Genomic DNA, 7,815 nt, shown 5'->3' with positions numbered 1-7,815 from the left:
ATTGCTGCAGGAGGAAGGGCTGACTTTAGAAAGAGCTCTTACAGTCGCTAGATTCATGAAGCAGCTCAAGCAGAATCAAGAATGCTTTCTGACCACAGTGACACTGAACGGGACGCTCGCTCAAACTTTACAAATAAAAGCCGAGCAGCAGGACGCAGTCATGCTAGAGAAATAGAAGAACAGGGGACGGCTGACATCACATGTTACAGGTGCGGACTAACAACGCACAAAGCAGATAAATGCGTAGCGTGAACAGCAAAATGTCTACACTGTAAGAAAACAGGACATTATGCACATGTCTGCAGAACATCACGTCCGAGTTTAAGGACAAGTATCCCTTTTATTGTTGTTGCTGCCTCCAGGCGAAGTATACCATATTCAGAAAAAAATAATTTGAACAACATTATTCCCATATTTTCTTGATGGCGCGCTGGCCAAGTGGTAAGGCGTCGGTCTCGTAAACCGAAGATCGTGGGTTCAAACCCCATCTGTGCCTGTTTCATCTGTCACTGCTTTCCTTTAGTTTCAAAGTCTTAAAAAAACTCGCAATGTAGGGGTCTCAATAGTAAGAGAACATAACTGTCGCCAGTGATTGGTATTCTTGCATATCCTACCTTGTTTTTTAGTCGACAAAGCTTGTCTCTCTTCACACCCATCTTCCGAATGATCGCCTCAGCATTGGGAAGGAACGTGCGCTTGGTACAGCCCCTCACTTAATGGTCTGATCACAAACACATCGGGTGAGCTCCAGGTTGGAAGTAACGTTCGAAAGCACTAAAAATCTGACTTTGGAACGAGAAGACCGTGTTTTTTTAAACGATAAAATAATATACTGCCTGCAAGACTATGTCAAGTTCAAGTTCAAGTTTATTGTCATTATACTCATACACAGGTATATGGTATAACGAAATGCTATTTAGCTAGCTCTCGGACATAAGTAGTACAAAGAAAAAAACACAACAACAATACAATTGTATAACAAAAGAAAGACAGAGACAACAGCCGATGTGCAAAAAACATCAACAGGCAGTGTGCAAAACAACAAAAAGGTAACAGGTTATGTGCAAAAACATGCATCAAAAGAATGAAATAAAGGGATAGAAATAATGGGGAGTGAGCTTTTGACATATATGGTAGAGGTAGATTTTCAATGTGTGTTTGGGTTTTTGGTAAGAAAGAAGGCACTGTGAGGTTCAGATCATAGGTGAGAGGTGAGGTGAGAGTGAGAGAGGCTGGGAGTTTAATAGCAAAGGAACAAGTAATAGGTTTATTCCATGCTGAAAAAAAGAAGAAAGAGAACACAACGTTTCGGCCGTGGAGCCTTCTTCAGGTGTGTTTGATAGTGCGGGGGTAAAAACTGTTTCTGAGTCTGGTACTCCGGACCCGAATGCTCCGGTACCGTTTTCCATGTCATGCTAAACGCCACAAATTGTGTTCGTCCAGTCGTATCAATCGTCCTAAAGTTACGGAAAATCGGATGCAACTGGTGCAATCAGCACCAATTTCTTCAGGATAGTCGAGCGGTTTCAAACAGCAAATTCACAGATTCGTGTCTTTTAAGCTTTGTGTTTCGCTCTCCAAATAGAGGCATGGGTTCAAATCCCACTCCCGACAGTCAGGCGTTTTACCCTGTCTTTTTTACCTGCCTTTACACTATTTCAGTCTTGTTGTGCTCGCTGACAATCACAGTACAAGGAAAACGGAGAAACCTCTTTGGAAAAACATAACGGACAGAAAAAAGCTTCGTAAGCACGTGAATGTGATTAGCAGCAGTAAGGTATGCATTCAAATGTTTAAGGCAGATTTATAAAAGCAGCAGAAGAAAGGTGCAGCACAATGCAATTTGTGAGAGTTCGCTGGTTTTTATGCTGCTTGGATTTCTTTCAAGCCTATGAAGTGACCCCCGTTTTATTTTCATTTTCAAACTTCAGAACCGAATAACAAAAAGATTTCATGTGTGACAGGATTCCGTTGCAAATACCGTTTCCACGATGTATTCAGCGACGGGAATGAAATATTTTAGTGCTGGCTCAAATGCGAGGAATTTCAGAAAAACCTGGAAAAGCAACGCTTGCAGTAAATGACAAATTTAAAGCGTGTAGTCAGCATGAACAGAACAACGCAATGCTCTGTAAAAAGGATCTGAAGCCGCAATTACTCTTTTATCTGGGGCAGTTCATTCCGATACGATGTTTCCGCAGTATAAATGAAATGCCGAACTCCAAACATGTTGTTGCCATTATTGTTACTCCTGCTGCTGTAGTTTTAAGCTTTAATCAGTGGGTATGTAATGTTGTAAAGGGGCTGGACTACTTTGTTCATTCCAAATTCCATTATGTGAATTTATGCTTTTTTAATATAAGCATTAACAATACAATGCGTGCTCAAAAACCGTTACTTATTAGATTAAGAAGCGGCAGTGTTTTGACAAAGTGTGGTATTCGAACAGAAAATGCTGAAGTGTTTAATACTTGCTTGTGAGCAGATCTCCCTCGATTTAGACAAACTCTTGTTCGGCCGATGATTTCAGATCAAAATCTGAATCAAGTGGAAAGAAAACTGAATTACGCTGGGTACTGGGTATCACTGTTACGCCATCAGGTCATGCTAGGAGGATTGGGGGGATCAAATTGACACAGAGGGACCCAATGTGGGGGCTGAACCCACAGTTCTGAGATTAAGAGATTCTTGCTCTATGGACTGCGCCTATATAACTCTGATGCTACAGCAGTAATGTTTCTGGGTGTGGATGAACATGACATAATAGACTGACAGCAGGAACACGTGGCCCACAGGCAGTGACAGTATCGCTATATTTGGCTGCAGTATATTGTGTTGAGAGCAGCAATAACTTTCCTGCAGAGATGGGAGTGCCTTTAATACAGCTCTTTCAATCAGACAGAGTAATAGGAACCGACCTAAAGTTTCGGCTGTGGATCCATCTCCACATGGGGGAAGAGACAGTAAAATAGCGATGAAGAAACAGAAAGAATTGTGCTCGCTGCAAAATAGGAAAGAAAGAGGTGTTAGGACACATAAAACAGCTTGGCGATAATTTGCAGCGACAGTTTTATGTTATTTAGTACATGGATTTCTCTTCATGTTCCTTAAGATGTGTAATTTGTATGTTGGTTGTATGAGAACAGTTTATTCTAAAGTCCTGTCAATTAACAGTGGAGAGCTACCTGGTGCACGTCTTCAAGAAGACTCTCTTTAAGACGATTACAAGTTTCTCGAACAAATCTGCGTCATATTTTTAAAATAGTTTAGCTAATGAGCAACGAGAGTATAAATGAATTCTCCCACCCTCCATACGAAGATAAAACTCCATGTGCGAGTCGAAGTTTCCTTGAAGCTACAGATGTTCGTCATTATTGGACATCCCCGGTGATATTGACTAAGGAGCTCAATTCTTACGTGCTGTAGTTCAACGTGCGCAAAACACTCATATCCCCTGCAAATATCAGCACGGTCAGTGATATTCTCAACAATTTGTGCCATTGCAATTCGTGCAATTCGTGTCATACTTTTTCGCAATGTATTCTGACAAGCCAAGATCAGAGGGTCATATTTGAAAAATGGTGCATTAAAATGTCTTGTACTTCAGGATTTTGAAAGTCTATTACATTGTCTCTCACACCTCGGTGTCAGAATTGTGAGACGTTTTTTATAATCAGGGGGGAGGGCCGTAGCAATAAGCAGAAAGCACAATCACCTTTTTCCCGGTGCAAGTCCATGTTATGGTGAGTTTTTAAAATTGGTTTGCGATTTTCTAAAATATATTCCATACAAAAATATAATTTGGACAGTCGCTATTTATTTGGATATTCCCTTTCACTGAGGATGTCTACAGTATTCCAGCCGAATTAGTACTGATCGAAGACAGCCATCTACAGGCGAAAGGCGACATAACATCACAGCAGCAGCATTTAAGGCGGAACGAAAAACGCGAATAAGAAGCCAACTTCAGCCTTGTAGCAGACCCTGGGAGGCACGCTCAAAATAATCATCTTTCCCAGTACTTCAGAGTCATATTTAGAGCGCTTTACTGCAATTTTATGTGATTGATAGGAGATGTGAAGCCATCGAGCCTGTACTGCCATTTCTCATGCTTTCTCTCAGTGTCGGAGCTGCAATTGCGTGTAAAGGAGGCGACTTGAAAATGAAACGTGTAATCACCCTACAGAGGATCTTCACGACGGGGTGCGTCAGCTAGTTCTCCATTATTGTCAGTTTACTGGACTTCTGAAGAAACCTATCTACAACAAAAATACAAACTGCACAGTTTAAGGCACATGAAGAGAAATCTGTGTGCTGATTGACTCAAAAAATGTCGCTACAAATAATCTGCCAGGCTGATTTACTTGTCCGTCCCCCTTTACTGTTAGCACAATTCTTTCAGTTTCTTTTCTTGTATTTTCCTTGCTATGTTGGTGTTCCCCATGTGGAGATGGACCCACAACCAGAACCGTTTTCACCCTGTGTTTCTGTAGCGTCAGTCTGTATAAGGCTCACAACTTGCACAGTTCCAGTGGCGCAATCGGTCAGCGCGCGGTACTTATACAGCAGTGCATAGCGGAGTTATGCCGAGGTTTTGAGTTCAAGCCTCACCTGGAGCAGTGTTTTCAGCTACTGAAAGCAACTGTCGAGTTTAGATACTCTTAGGTATTTGATGGAGATAAACTAACATCAAATGAACAAGTAAAGGTTTATTTTGAGTCACAATCAAAGAAGGCTCCACAGCTGAAACATTGTGTTTCCTTCTCTTTTCAGCATGGAATTAACCTTGACTTTTCCTTTGAAGCCCATGCATGCTTACGCAGCTCCCTACTAAAATTACCATCAGCTGTGTACCTCCAGCTGACCTGTACACAAATATATGAGAGAGGTCTACTGAGATGAGAGGAGCACTGAAGACTTGAAAAAGCTCTCGCATTAGATTCTGTGTTTTTGTTGTTCCCCAGATTTGTTTTTAATGTTCTTTTTCTTTTGAAGGTGTTGCTTTTGTTTTTTTTTCATAGTTGTTAGACTACTACAGGGATTTACCTAGGTTCCTGGAAGACTTCTCGTTTTGTGTTTGTTGTGTTTTCGGGTTACAACAATTTTTTTTTCTATTGAAAGGACCCCACGCATTACTATGGGAGTAGTTAACTTTAGTTCTTACATTGTACAGTACCTGAAATTACCACATAAACTACTACTCTGTTTCCCTTTTTTTAAAAGACACAAGTGAAGTTTGTTTTTCCTTGCTGCTGATTGGTAGCTACAATGGGTCAATTGCAATAAACTTATATACAATAAACTCCGCTGAAATTTGTCAGCAGCTCTGTACTAAACCTGTTCTCGATTGCAACAAACCTAAAATAACAGCTGCTGCCCATTAGATGTTACTGCATTAGGAGTCTAGCTTAAACCACCTATTCATAGGTTTTAAGCAACTCGGTAGCGGACTAAGCAGAACAATTGATCACATTAGAACTGTCTTGAATGTAATGGAAATAATGTACTCATTAATTAACAAGCTAATGCACCACTTGCTTGAAAATTATTATTACATTTAACTAAAATTGCTTTCCAGACACCACAAATATTCACAATGAATGTTATCATAACACATTTTTAGTAATACAAGTGTTATTTATTAATAATTAAGTTTCATGTATATCTTTATTAATAGCTGTATTACAAGTTATGCATATACAGTCTTTATTACAGTTAGTTTTCAGTTATCCTGGGTAGGGAAGAGAATGGAAATTAAGGAAATCAAAATTTAAAGGGCTTTTAAGTCTTCAATGTGTTCTGTCATAGCTGTGTGTTGTCACATCTGTCATATCTGGGTGTTAATTTAGTATATTTGATATATTATTTATTGTGATTTGACACTACACTTGTATTTGACACTACACTTCTCAGGAGAAAGCAGTAAGATTTTTTTTATTTGAGGGTACAGAAAGTTGTATTGTACGGCCAAATGTAAGGTTACGTTAAGAAACCCTTATTGTTACCTTTTGCAATGTTATTTATTTAAGACAGTTCTTCGGAATAGTGTCCCTTACGTATCTGTGACTGTGGTCCAACAATAACGGTGCTGAAATAGCCGGAATGTGTGGGAAGAAGATGGAGATGGAACAGGAGGTTTATTCAGTCGATAGAAAGGTTGTGTAGGACTAAACACACTACGGTTATGGTATTGGGTTTAAGAGCATTACGATCCTACAGTCTCCTGATCCGTAATCAGATGTGTTATCCAATGCACCAATGGCCCTTGTACCGCATTCCTCAAGTGCACCACTGTGAGCTTGCGCCGCTACAAAAATACATCGCCCCAGTCCAAATTTTCTCAATTAGGTGCACTTTTTCTATGTGTATTTAGTTAAACAGTCTTTCATTTTGTCTGTTTTAAAAATTGCATCTCTTTAAAACAGACAAACGAGTTTATGTGTCGCGCTGAAATTCACACATGAGGGAATTCAAACGAAAGAAATCACAGAAAAGATATCGCGCTTAAAAAGAAATCCAGAGTGGATTTCTGGTGATAGAAAACAGAGCTTCATACGATGCATGAGATGCTTTACCTCTGAACTAAACTCGGCTCTTTAATCGTGTTAGGAAGAGTGAATAGCCAACAGTGTACATTTTAAAAATCAAAGCAAGACAATGAGACACGAAGAGAATTCGAAACATGAGCCTCTCCTTCATTGTTTAATGAGCTTTTAATGAACGCCTAAGTGAAAGACAAATTCACTATTTTCACTTTGTGATTAAAAAACACTTTTATCACATATTAAGCACTCCTGATGGTGTCGAATAGTTCTCTTTTCTACCCTCATCATTTGAGGATCCCCAGCTAAAATATCTTTTTAAACTACAACAAAATTGCAATATTTTGAATACTATTTAAGTTTACATAGTCACATTCCCGGTGATATTGACTTAGGTGCTCAACTATTAACTTCTTGTAGTTTGACTTGTGCCAAAAGTTTGAAATCTCTGCAACTATCAGGATGCTTAAGGAAATCCAAAGAAACCCCATCACATTTAGGGGAGACGGTGTTGAGGTCAGATTAATTTGAAATGCGTCTCTGGGGACTTTTGATTTACCAACGTTATGTTTAACTGAAGGATACGATGACTGATTGTGCCATAGAAACTAAGGCACGTCACCTTTTTTCTACATTCACAGTTTTTTGGCTAAAGACAAAAAAATCGTTTTCGTTTCCTTGCCAGCTGGCAGTAATTCCTCTGCACCGACAAGAAAGATGAGTATTTTATCTTTCGCAATTTGTATGGATTTTTTTAAAAACAAGTTGTTCCAAAAATTAAATAAACACTTCCTTTAAATTTAATGTAGAAGTTTGTTGCTGTCCATAATGATAAACTGTGTGGCAAGACAGAAAGAAAGGCACCACTGGGATTCAAACCCATGATCTCCTGTTTACTAGGCAGGTGCTTTAACCAACTAAGCCACAGCATTATCTCATCCTAGTGTTAATCCCGCATAAGCAGGGTCAGCTTGTTGGCACGCCCGTCTCCATTTGGTGGTTTGAGCTGACGCTGCCATGACGTTCCCATTAAATGCGACCGAGAATACTCCAACCGGCGCGCCGCTTCGCCTGCTGTCGGAGAACAAAGCCACGACACTGGCATCAGATATCCCTTTTACAGCCACTTGGACACATCTCAATTGCTCTGAGACACCTGCATTCAGTGTGCGCTGAGCCTGCTCGCTGAGCAAGTGACGAGAAATGGCTTATGTCCAAGGAGCTCAATATGCTTTTTATGTTCAACGGGGTGTCCACTACAGCCGGCACTGAA

At 40.0% G+C, this 7,815-nt stretch overlaps 2 non-coding genes across 2 annotated transcripts; both read left to right on the top strand.

The window, feature by feature from the left end:
• The first annotated feature begins 424 nt into the window (after nt 1–424).
• On the top strand, nt 425–496 carry trnat-cgu (transfer RNA threonine (anticodon CGU)). The gene has a single exon. It is a non-coding gene; the product is annotated as a tRNA-Thr (tRNA).
• A 4,029-nt stretch (nt 497–4,525) lies between these two features.
• Nucleotides 4,526–4,619, top strand: trnai-uau (transfer RNA isoleucine (anticodon UAU)). Its single transcript has 2 exons — nt 4,526–4,563; nt 4,584–4,619. It is a non-coding gene; the product is annotated as a tRNA-Ile (tRNA).
• Nucleotides 4,620–7,815: the final 3,196 nt, after the last annotated feature.

The sequence above is a fragment of the Atractosteus spatula genome, chromosome 10 (genome assembly GCF_055471065.1).
Source record: "Atractosteus spatula isolate fAtrSpa1 chromosome 10, fAtrSpa1.hap1, whole genome shotgun sequence".
In the NCBI taxonomy this organism is placed as follows: Eukaryota; Metazoa; Chordata; class Actinopteri; order Semionotiformes; family Lepisosteidae; genus Atractosteus; species Atractosteus spatula.
This window is presented reverse-complemented; position numbering and strand designations above follow the sequence as displayed.